This window comes from Pan troglodytes, chromosome 2, assembly GCF_028858775.2.
Source record: "Pan troglodytes isolate AG18354 chromosome 2, NHGRI_mPanTro3-v2.0_pri, whole genome shotgun sequence".
NCBI classification, from domain to species: Eukaryota; Metazoa; Chordata; class Mammalia; order Primates; family Hominidae; genus Pan; species Pan troglodytes.
The window spans coordinates 58,094,054-58,106,255 of NC_086015.1; the positions used below are offsets into that span (position 1 = coordinate 58,094,054).

The window sequence follows — 12,202 nt, forward strand, 5'->3', positions numbered from 1 at the left end:
TTTAGGTGTATAGTTTAATAGGTTTTGACAATCTTACTCAAGCTTTGATAGGGAAAATGTACAGGGAAGTAAGTCTATACTACCACTATACAAAAGGGGTTGTTGAAGGAATGCCTGGAAACGTCTCTAAAACAATTTCTCTTTCTTTGAGCTAATTAACAGTGAAAAAAGAATTTTGTCCAAGTCAGATTATTGCTTCAGTTTGCTTAACCAGGACAGATGTGACTTCAGCCTTTGAATAGAATGAATATACATAACAGGTTTCTGATAAACCACATTTGCAGTGGTCAAGAGTCTGGGCTTTGGCATCATATTGATCTGGGTTGGGTTCTTTCTCTGTCACTTGGGCTTTCTGAGGTTCAGTTTTCTCTTCCACAAAATGGGACTGATAGCATGCTAGCACTTGACAGGGTTCATATAAAGATTAAAAGAGGTAGTACATGAAAACAGTACAATGACTAGCTCATAGTAAGTGTTCAATACACATTAGCTGCTGTTATTATTATCACCCATTAGAAAAATACCCATTCTTTGAGAAACTCTGGTTTTGTACAGTATATGCCACTGAAAGGCTCCTGAAGACATCATGTTCAGCTTGACTTCTTCATCTTTTTTTATTCACCATCCCATTATTTTTTTATAAGATATTTTGAATTCCCTGTGGAAGCAAGAACCATAGTAACAAGCTTTCAGCATCATTTTGCTTTTGAGATAATCATTAATGGAGTTATTTTGATACTTTTTTTTAAAAAAACAAGACAGCCTTGAGCTGTAACTACAAATGCCTTTTCAAAATCCCCTGATTTATTTTTCTGTTCATCTGAACTCTTGTATCTTCATTTTCAGATGTTCTTGATGAATGGATAATGTTGTCTTTAGATGTTCTCAACCATCCTGGGCACATGAAAACCCACCCGATGGCTCTCATCAAGTGGAAAAGAAGAAGGGGAAATCCGAGCAAAAAGATATTACAGACTCGTCTTCCTGAGACACGTGCACCTGCTAAGGGAGTAGCATTAAGGAAATCTACAAAGTCAGCCTCTGATTATCAAGGTTCTTCCTTAAGGAGAAAAGGAAAAAAGCAAAAGCAAAATAACACATTTACTTCAAAGAACTCCTGTCTGACTGAGCGAAGGAAAAGTAGCCTCATTGCTTTGATCCTTTCACTGAGCAAAACAACATGAAAAGCGAAAACAAGGCTCAAAATATGGGCTTTTGTTGAGCGCATCATTAGGAGTGTTTATTGGCTGCTGCAAACACACATCCCAGCCCCAGAGCACGCAGTAAGGTTTGCTCAATGACAGCATGAGAGCAAGCCTCACTAGCTTCCCCAGGGAAGGCAGGGCAGTTGATTCTGAGTCTCACTCCTTTTCCAAGAGAGGGAGGAGGGACCTTAAGTTTCAAACCTCCTTGGCTCCTGGTGAGTTCAGGCTTTAGAACTACACTTGGATTTTTATTTAAGGCCTTGGTTTGTTTACCCTTGATAAACACTGTCCGATTCTTTTCTTCCCTTTGAAGAGAAAAGCTCTTGAATAAGCTGATGAAAAAGGCTTTTTGCATATCAGCTTTTTCAAAACAATGCTGTAATAAGTGCAAACAAATCAGGATACAATGAATTATATTTCCTCTTTAAAATACAAAGTTTAATGAATTTAAGATGATGGGGAAGTGTTTTTGTGAAAGTGCTTTTCAAATCCAGAATACTGGGAGGTAGTTAGTACACTAAAAGTATGGACCGAATTTGCCTTCCTATACTTCAGGACAGTATTTATCAACTGGTGTGTGTGGCCTCAGTCCTTCAGAGGTGACCTGTCACATTTTGATGAATGCATAAAGTTAATTTGTTTTACACTGAGGACACTCCCAACATAGCACTGAGCAGACAGAATGTGATGCTGAGCGGCACTGTCACCGTCTGCTACAAGGAGGTAAAAGGCATAATTTAATAGTAAGCTGGCACCAAAGAAAGATTTCATAATTTGGGAAATGTGCAAACACTTTGCTTCATGAGCACAAAAGAGAGTGTGGCCAGGTAGGAAGCAGGCCCATACAGCAGCTCTGCTGGAAACTCCACAAAGGTGGAAGCCCAGGGTTTCTCCTAGCACTTGGAGCCCATGGCCCCACATGGGGCTAGACAACAACAAATCGTTGTTCCATAAATGAATGAATGAATGAACCTGTCACAGAGTGGCAAAGGGTGACCAAGGGGCTTGACTCTGGATGAAATCTGTCAAACTAGACCAGAAAACCAAAGGCTAAGAACCTTTGTTTTGAGCAGGAGAAAACCCTGTCTTTTCGACAGTCTTTTCTTATGTTGTATGTATTTTCTTGCTTTGCCTCCTGTCCTGGCCTGGAAGCTCACTGAGGGCAGAGTGCTCATCTTAACTCTTCTCTTATTTTGAGACAGAGTCTTGCTCTGTTGCCCAGGCTGGAGTGCAGAGGTGCAATCTCGGCTCACTGCAATCTCTGCCTCCCAGGTTGAAGCGATTCTCCTGCCTCAGCCTCCCATGAAGCTGGGATTACAAACATGTGCCATCATGCCCAGCTAATTTTTGTATTTTAGTAGAGACAAGGTTTCACGATGTTGGTCAGGCTGCTCTCGAACTCTTGACCTCAGGTGATCCACCCGCCTCGGCCTCAAAAAGTGCTGGGATTACAGGCATGAGACACTGCGCCCAGCTACTTGTTTTAACTCTTTTGGTCTTTTTCTTCTTTTAGAGGGCATTGTGCATGGCATGAGATGCTAAATGATGCTGAACCCATGAAAGAATCCAGACTGTCATCTTCATCACCATCATTATCACCATCATATTCACCTTTGTCATCATTTTTATCGTTTTCCTTCATCATCAACCTTCATTATCTGCATCATCTTTTTCTTCCCCTTTGTTGATTTCATTTTCCCTCGGGATAGTGTTGTGCTGATTTCTAAGTGCTTTCATGGGTATGATTCTGTGGCGGTATACACTTGTGCTCTCCGGCTGACCGGGTTAGGATTTTCCTTGTAGTCAGCATCAGCATCAGCCCCTCTTCTTGGGCACCTGCTACTGGTTCTGCTTGTTCTCCTGATTCTCCAGGCACATCTTTAGGAATAGGCGGCTTTAGGTGCAGTGAGGAAACATAAGCTAGTATTTATTATAGTAAAAGAGAAATTTGTTAAATCACTAGGCAAAAATCAATAATTCAAACAAAGAAAAAGGGACTAAAAGCAAAGTTGCATTGCTTTCAGTAATGTAAAGTACTCTGCTTTGACCCTATTTTGGCCAGTGTTCTTAGTGAAGAATGCGCCAGTTCTTAAATATCACATGACTTCCTTATTAGTCTTAACAAAATAACAAAGAACTGTGCATATGAGAATGGTTAGAGCAGCCTTTTCATCTTACTGATATCAATACAAATAAAGAGATATTTTGCTGCAACAGGTCCTGGCTTCAAAAAGAGCCATAAATGCCTGCTTTTTTTTTTTTAATCATTTCTGACTCTTGGTTTTCAGAGCATTTGATCTCTCTTCTTTCTCTCCCTAGCATCCTCTATCACAAGCATGAAGTGGAGATTCGTGGAGCCCTCGAGCCAGTTCTTTGGTTTTCAGGTAACTCTTTTAGATAAACTTGAATGAATAAATTCATGTAACTTGACAATTTACTCATTTAAAGAGACAGAGCTACTTTGAGACTTGTCTGAAATGAACAATGTTTCGGGCCTTTTAAAAGAAAAATCATCCCAGAACCACACCCTACCACCACCACCATGTGGACTTCTGCTATTTGAATTATGATATTACTTAAATGCATATTGCAGAAAAGTGGATATAAACTTCTTATGTTTGTAGTTCTTATAAAACCGTAAAACAGAAAACTAATTTATAGGTTAAAGTCAAACAATAAAACAAATGCAATTAAAGTTAACTGCATTAACTTTAGAAAGATATGGTTTGTGAAAGATATGGTTTTTTGGAAGTAAATCACTGCTTGAAACAAGATGCTGGCCATCTTGGCTTTTTGTGAACTCCTTTGGTACAAATGCAGTATGTCAGAGTTATGGCCAACTCAGTTCTTCACTCACTAGCCTTTGACAAAGTGGTACCATTGGCACCAACATAAAGTAAACACAAATGCAAACTTGGGCTTTGCCTTGTGTAGGTTGGCCATCCAGGTGGTACAGAATATGCTTACATCAATTTAGTTTATCATCCACATGAAAACGTCAAATTAAAAACTCTCCTTAGAGAGCTCACAGGTACCTGTAAACTCATCCCAGTAACATAGTAAATATGGATTTAGAGTTAAACGATTGAACTCAAGCTTATAATGAAAATGTTTTGATTATAACACAGTGACCTTTACATGTTGTAAGGATGATTTTGTACTTTTTTCTAAGGAGTCCATTTAACTTAGTTATAATTTACCAAATGGAATGGGTGTTTCAACAGGAATATAAAAGGCTTTGAAGGAATTCAAAATCTTTTTTCCCTTTTTTTTTTTCTATACAATCAGTACGGCCTTAGTTACACTGCAGTAACAAATAACCCTCGAATCCTAGTGTCTTAACCTAACAAAAGTATATTTCTCCACTGTTGGTTGGGACAGGGCCTCTGCTCCTGTGGTCACCTGAGGACTGACTCAAGCTGATGGAAGCCTTGACATGTGCTCCCACCATCTCCCTGGCAAGTGAAGAAGGTGTGATGACTCATGGCTTGGCTCTCTAAAGTTCAACCTTCTATACACAAACCATCGGTCACAGACAGTTACATGGCCACCCTAATTTCAAAAGAGAGAAGTACAATCCCACCATGTGCTCACAGAGGGGAGAACTGTAAGTATTTGTGAAGAGCCTGAGTGCCCACCAGCCCTTCCTTAATCCTCCCTCACTTGGTACAATAGCGGGACTCTCAGGGAAAGGTACTGCCTCTGATGTCTCTGTTGGGTTGTCTGCCTGCCTTACCTCTTTGAAAATACTCCTGCCATCTTAGAGAGCAAATGGGTAATACAAAATAAGAAGTTATATTTATTCCTTTTAGAAAACAAAAGGAAGAAGTATGTAGTTGAGCAAAGGTTGAATAAAAATCACAAATTTTGTGTTTAGAGGTAATTAATAAAAATAATATTATCTTCCTTCCTGGAGTAAAACTCATCTGAAACGGCTCTGATAGCAAAAAGGTTAGCTTTGGAATTTGAATCCCATGGTGGATATTGGTTAGCAAACAGGGCCTCCAAACCTTTTAGGGGTATTTGGTAATTATTACTCTTTTGGTGACTGTAGTTATTGAGGAAAAAAACCTATGAGTATCTTGTATTTTCACTTCTATATTTTAAGTGGCAGTGGAATCAAGGATAATTGTGCATGTAGTTTGTATTTAAATAAGGCACGTGAGTGGAAATATCACTGAATTTGCCTCTCAGAAATCAGTCCTCAATCGCGATGTTGAAATGTGCATTAAAAGTACCTCATGCTATGATAATTAAATGTTATGTTTTCCAGAGATGCTAAACGACAACTCCTGAGGGTCTCAATATTTGCAAGTACCTCTGTTTTATATGACAAAACTTTAAAAAATCAGCAATAGTTACTTCTATAAATTGAGGATTTAAAATGAAAATTAGACATACTCATTCTCTCAAGATATTTTATTCTACTACATGACCAATCATAAATCTTTAAGTCTCTGGATACAGTACATAAAAACTGGAAATGTTTTTCTTTCACCAATAGATTGCACCAAATATGCTACTTTTTTGCTTTCATTTGGCCATTATGTTTTTAAAAAGTCAAAGTGACTTCTTTTGTGATAGGTAGTATAAATTTAGATAGAAAACAATTATTGTCTTTGATGTCTATTAAAAAAGTAAAGCATGTTCACTGCAGGAAAATCAGGAAGTACTGAAGAATATAAAGAACCAAACCAAATAAAGCAGAGGTTAAAAAATAATAACTAGTAATAATCTTACTACCTAAGAGCAATCACTTAACTTAGTGTTTTTCTTACCAGTCTTTTTAAAAATGTGTGTGTGTGTGTGTGTGTGTGTGTGTGTGTGTACAGTTGGGATCATATGCAGGGAATTTCATTTTCTACATTTTTCATTTAACATTAGAATGTTTTGGGTGGTGGTGGTGATGAGGAATGTACCAGGCCCTGTTTTATAACCTTTTTCTTAGAATTATGCAACTTCCTCCCAAATTTCAGAAGACTGTTCTTCTTGGAATAAAAGCGACAACAACCCTTACCCATGAAGACGTGCCCCATGGGATGCTATTGGAAGCAAGTATCATAAATCCTGACTCAAATTAAACAATAATGAAATTTATTATTCCACGTTATTAGGCATCCAGAGGTAATTCAGGCTTCAGTGGTTGCTTGATATAGTGGCACAATATCTTCAAGGACCAAGGTCCTTCCCATATTGCCTCTCCACTGTCCACCCGATTGGCTTTGTCCCTGGGTTGATGGCAGCAATTAGGTCAATGGGCTTCCTTATGGATGCCTAGAGGGAAACAGAAAGGTATCTCCCTCAAGTACAGCATGAAAGTCCTCCTGTCACTTGGGGGTCCCATTGGTCCAGTTTAGGTTACATTCCTGCCTGGGCACCATTAGCAGTTGTCTTGTGCAGTGCTTAAACCTGGGATCCAGAAGGACTGGTCTCAATCTATTGGAACCCTCCCTGGAGCTGAGGGTGGTGCCATCTTTTCCTGCATCACAAAGCTGTATGGGGAAGGGCTGACTACCTCCACAAAGTTGGAATTATTTTGGTGGGAATGGATGTGATGCTGAATGGGTATCCAACATCATCCAGTAAAAGGGCCCCTTACAATGTCTCTCCTGCCTACCCTCTCCCCTTCTCCAGTCTCACCTTGCACTGTGGTCCCCCACCTCTTTGGCTCCAGCTTCTACAGGTTATGTTCTCAACCTCAGGGCCTCTTGTCCATGCTGCTCCCTCTTCCTGGGATGCTCTTGCCTCCTCACCTCTCATTTCCTAGTTAATTCCTACCCATCCTTCAAATGTTAGCTGAGCTCCCCTGTCCCCTGATGAGGTCAAATCTCTTATTCCTCTTCCTTTCTGGCACTTGGTAGTGTTCAGTCTTTACTTAATTGCGTCTTTCTTGACTAAGGTTTCTTTGTTTTCCGCTAATTCTGGCCTCCCTTAGGGTGGAAATTACCTCACCATTTTATTTCCTGTGCCTAACACAGTGCCTGAAATATGTAAGTTGCACAACACATAACTTGTGAATAAAATATGACAAATTAATTTTAAGCAGAAGTTAGCCGCCAGCATAAAAAGATGAAATTTAATGTTCAAAATCTAAATTTAATATTTACCCTTGTTTATTTCAAGTATTATCCTATAGGGGAACAGGGATGGCATTTCAAAGCTGACTCTACTAGGGAGGCCCTGAGAATGTGGAGACCAGGGGAGACGAGTATGTGGTAATTGTAAGTTTGCCATACCATGTGGTTAGGTGGTAACTTACCACCCTATTGTGCCAGATCTCATGGGATTGATTGCTTGTTTATAGGGGCAAATAATAGCCTGGTGCCCCCCTCCTTTTCTTATTTTGTCACCTTAAGAAGGTGAATCCCCTTTTTCTCAGTGAGAATGGGATAATTTTGGATGCGAATTATGAGAGAAATGAGAATATAGTCAAGGTGTGAAGTTTCTCCTGGGTAATATTTTTGTTTCATTTAATGAGAAAATATAGACATTCTGTTAAGAAATCAAATAGTTTATATATTTTAAACCTTCCATATTTTGAAGATTTATTGAAGAATATTGTTAAAATGCTAATAACTCATGAGGCTTTGCAGAATTGATATTAAACTTCTACCTAGAAAGATATTAATACAGGCCAGGCACTGTGACTCACGCCTGTAATCCCAGCACTTTGGGAGGCCGAGGTAGGCAGATCACTTAAGGTAAGGAGTTCGAGACCAGCCTGGCCAACATGGTGAAACCTCATCTCTACTAAAAATGCAAAAATTAGCCAGATGTGGTGGCACGTGCCTGTAATCCCAGATACTTGGGAGACTGAGGCAGGAGAATCACTTGAACCCGGGAGGCAGAGGTTGCAGTGAGCTGATTGTGCCACTGCCCTCCAGCCTGTGTGATAAGACTCCATCTCAAAAAAAAAAAAAAAAAAAAAGATACTAATACAAATGGTCATGGAGGGGGAATATAGAGAAGATCAATTTTGTACAGAAAAACCATTGGTTAGTATTTTTTTTTCTTTTGGATTTCTTTTTATTATTATTATTATACTTTAAGTTCTAGGGTACATGTGCACAATGTGCAGGTTTGCTACGTATGTATACATGTGCCATGTTGGTGTGCTGCACCCGTTAACTCGTCATTTACAATAGGTATACATTTTCCTATACCCTTAAGTCTAAGGATGTAGAAAACAGTCTTTGTTTATATTATGTTAATGTCTGCCTACTATCTCATTGTCTGAGCATGCTCTGTCTAACCTGAAATTGACATTTCATTCTCCCCACCTCTTGCTACTATGAATAATGCTTAGGTGACCATCTCACACATAAATTTCGGCATAAAACCTCGTTCCAGGTTATGTCCTCCAGACAGATTTCCAGAAATAGAATTACTGGGATGTCCACTTTTAACGTCCAGCTTCAAAAGCCTTCTGTGCATTCAGTATTTGAAAACTGTGTTGGCTTATCGCGATTCTGAAATTGGAGAAGACTAGGCAGAGGAGATGAGTTGTCCAGCTCAGGGCACTGCACTGGCTCACCCACGATAAGGGGCACTCTGCAGGTGTGCCAGGGATGTGGGCATTGTGATCTGCCCAGACATGCAGATTGTCAGAGAGATGGCTGCATTCATGGGCAAGTTTCTTGCTTAGACCCCAGAGTGTGAGAACTCTGAGGGGAACCCAGGTGAAGTCCATGTCAGCAGCTCACCTTTAAATATTAGACTTGGAATGTGATCAATCAGCAAGCCACAAGGGAGCAAGTATAAATAAAACATGTGCCTTGCAAAGAGGGCAAAGCTGCAATTTGCCAAGTGCACTATAATTGCTTCTGGTTAATTATCTCAGTGGTGAGCTGGGAGCACCAAAGGCAAACACTTACATCCACATTGTGGATAAAAATAATGCCACTTCTTGGATGATCCTAATTTCGGCTGTCAAGATGTGGACAATGCGCATCCAGTTCCTTTGGATAGTAAGAGATGGATAATGATTTCAGATAGCTCCAGTTTTTGGATCATCAATTTTTATCATCATTATAATTACTTATAATAATAAAGTAATATAATTATTAATAATAACCACTAATAATTACAATAATACTTACTGAATGCAGTCATTGGGCTAAGCACCTCCCATGCATTAGCTCACTGGATGCCCACAATGACCCTAAGAGGCAGTATTACTTTCATGATTTTCTTTTTGTTTTTTTGTGGTTTTTTTTGAGACGGAGTCTCACTCTGTCACCCAGGTTGGAGTGCAATGGCGCGATCTTGGCTCATTGTAACCTCCACCTCCTAGGTTCGAGCAATTCTCCTGCCTCAGCCTCCCGAGTGGCTGGGATTACAGGAGTCTGTGCCACCATGCCCGGCTAATTTTTGTATTTTTAGTAGAGATGGGGTTTCACCATGTTGGCCAGGCTGGTCTTGAACTCCTGACCTCAAGTGATCCGCCCACTTCAGCCTCCCAAAGTACTGGGATTACAGCCGTGAGCCACTGTGCCCAGCTGTACTTTCATGATTTTCAGATTTGGGAACTGAAGCTTAGAGAGTGACTTGTCCAAGGTCACACAGCTGACATGGATTCCCAGTTGTTATGTTAGGATCCAGAGATTTCTCTTAGCCACTGTAGCAGACACTGCTGGTGCCCCACCTAGATAGCAGATCTAGGAAGGACCCCTTTTACCATTCAGTGTGCCCATCCCCCAACTGCTAGAGGTGTTGCTGTTAATAGCTCACACCTGAAACCTTTTCTGTTGCCCTTCAGAGATTAGAGCAACTTTACCTGGAAGTGCCTAGGGGTAACAGTCAACCTCTATCCTGGAGCAGCACAAAGCTAATAAACAGATGGTGAAGAAGCATAAAAGCCCAGCTCCCTTGTTTAAGGTGGCTCAAGTTCTGTGATACAGTGTGGTTCTAGAGCTCCCTGCAGGATCACACTGTGGCCACATGTCACCTAAACTACATCCTTGCCTAATTTCTTTTTCCCTAGCCTACTTCCCCCCCCCGCCCCCCATGCCATTTCCCCTGAGATCACTCCCTTAGTAAGTGGCAAATCCCCTCTCCTGCTCTACTTCTAGGGAGCCTGACCGAAGATAAACACTATGCCAAGTTAATTTCTGGTATGTTGTCTGATTTGCTGAAGGAATCCTTCCCACTGAAGCAGTGTTGCCTTGCCTTGTCTCTATGACTCTGGATACACTTTAGAGCCTTATGTGCCTTCTCTGCAAGATGAAAGAGCTAGATTGGATGGTCCTTAGGCTTCTAGTCCTGGAAGCTGCTGAAGTTTCCACTCTCTAAAATCCATAGTTTTGTGGCTGTGCCAAAAAAGGGACATTTGTCTTGGTAATGTGCCTCTGGTAGGAAGGCCCCCAGAGAGTGTGAACTTACTTTTCTCCTCTCTCTCCATCCCTACTACAGGGGATTCCTGAAGGGACTGGAGTCCACTGGAGCTTGTGAGTGTGAGTGTATGTGACTCAATGGGCTGGAATATTCCATTAATTCTGAAATGTCTTTAGGAGAAAATGGCATTCCTGAGGTTAGGCAGTGAGGGCAGCATCCTCCAGCGCAGGAAAGTTACTGTTTGGGATGGGGTAGGGGTAGGCATTCCATGTCTAGAGCAGGTCGGATGAGTGGAGCTAATGGATCTTCGGATTTATTAAGGGGGAGATCACTGGTGACTTTGACAAGAGTGGATTCAATGGAATTCACTCTGACTGGAATGCGTTAAATAGAGAATAATGGCAGTGAGGTCTCACAGTTGGCAGCAGTCCTGGAGACTTTCTGACCGTGGTGACTCTCTGATCATGGTAGTGGTTGCATGGCTTTGAGGTCAACAGTTATAATGCAAGTTTCCAGATCAGGCAGTGCTTCCTTGTCATAGGAGAAGCAGCAGTCTTTGGTGGTCCATTTCTGCCATTCTAGAAAACTTAAGGTAGAGTCATTTTCTTCAAGTCTCTGATAATTCTGGAAGCTACCTATATATTACTCTGAAATAAGCCCCTTCTGCTTAAAGTTGTTAGAGTATGTTCTATATTTTACAACTGAACTCTTACGGGCCTACTTTAGATAGTAGAATTGAAGATGCTCTATAAACACAAAACAGTAGCCTCAGCATAAGCCTCTGGTTGACTAGGCCAGGCGTGGTGGCTCACGCCTGTAATCCCAGCACTTTGGGAGGCCAAGGCAGGCGGATCACAAGGTCAAGAGACTGAGACCATCCTGGCCAACATGGTGAAACCCTGTCTCTACTAAAAATACAAAAATTAGCTGGGCATGGTGGCACGTGCCTGTAGTCCCAGCTACTTGGGAGGTTGAGGTAGCAGAATCACTTGAACCCAGGAGATGGAGGTTGCAGTGAGCCAAGATCGCACCACTGCACTCCAGCCTGGCGACAGAGAGAGACTCCATCTCAAAAAAAAAAAAAAGAATATTCCAAGAGCAGCTCTTCTTAAGTACCCACTGTGTGTGTACCAGGCATTGTCTCAAGTCCTCAAATAGAGAGTAGCCATGATTGTCCCCACTGCATAGACAAGGAAATTACAGCACAGAGAAGCTGTTTCTTTTTTTTAAGGTCACACACCTGGAAAGCAGCAGAACCAGGTCTTGAACCAGGTCTGTCAGATGGCCAGTCCACCATGCTGCCTCATTGGGTAGGGACTGCTCTATCCAGGACACAAGATCTGAACAAGTTCCTAATTACAGAAAAGTGTTTTGTGTGTGTGTGTGTGTGTGTGTGCGCTAAGAAATATCTCTGGGGATAGTTCTCCCTCTTAAAACTTTAGTAAAATTGGAGTAACTTTAGTATATGGAAGATTAGACATGCTTCTGTTTTGACCATCGTATCAAATCACAAAGATTCCTAAATGGTAAGGATTTGAAGGCAAGAGGAGAAGGGCTGTTGGAATCCTGAACTCCCAGTGATACAGATAAAAACAGAGGGTCATTTTAGCAAAAGAGAGAAGGGCTTGGGAGCTGCCATCAAAGAGGTTGAGCTTGTATATACC

The 12,202-nt window shown here is 41.1% G+C and overlaps 1 long non-coding RNA gene across 1 annotated transcript in view; it reads left to right on the plus strand.

Moving 5' to 3' along the window:
- The first annotated feature begins 967 nt into the window (after positions 1-967).
- LOC107970472 (uncharacterized) overlaps positions 968-12,202 on the plus strand; it is a 48,233-nt gene continuing 36,998 nt past the window's right edge. Inside the window, exons 1-2 of the long non-coding RNA XR_001713059.3 lie at positions 968-3,589; positions 4,587-4,812. This is a non-coding gene — a long non-coding RNA (uncharacterized LOC107970472). The remainder of the gene's footprint in view (positions 3,590-4,586; positions 4,813-12,202) is intronic.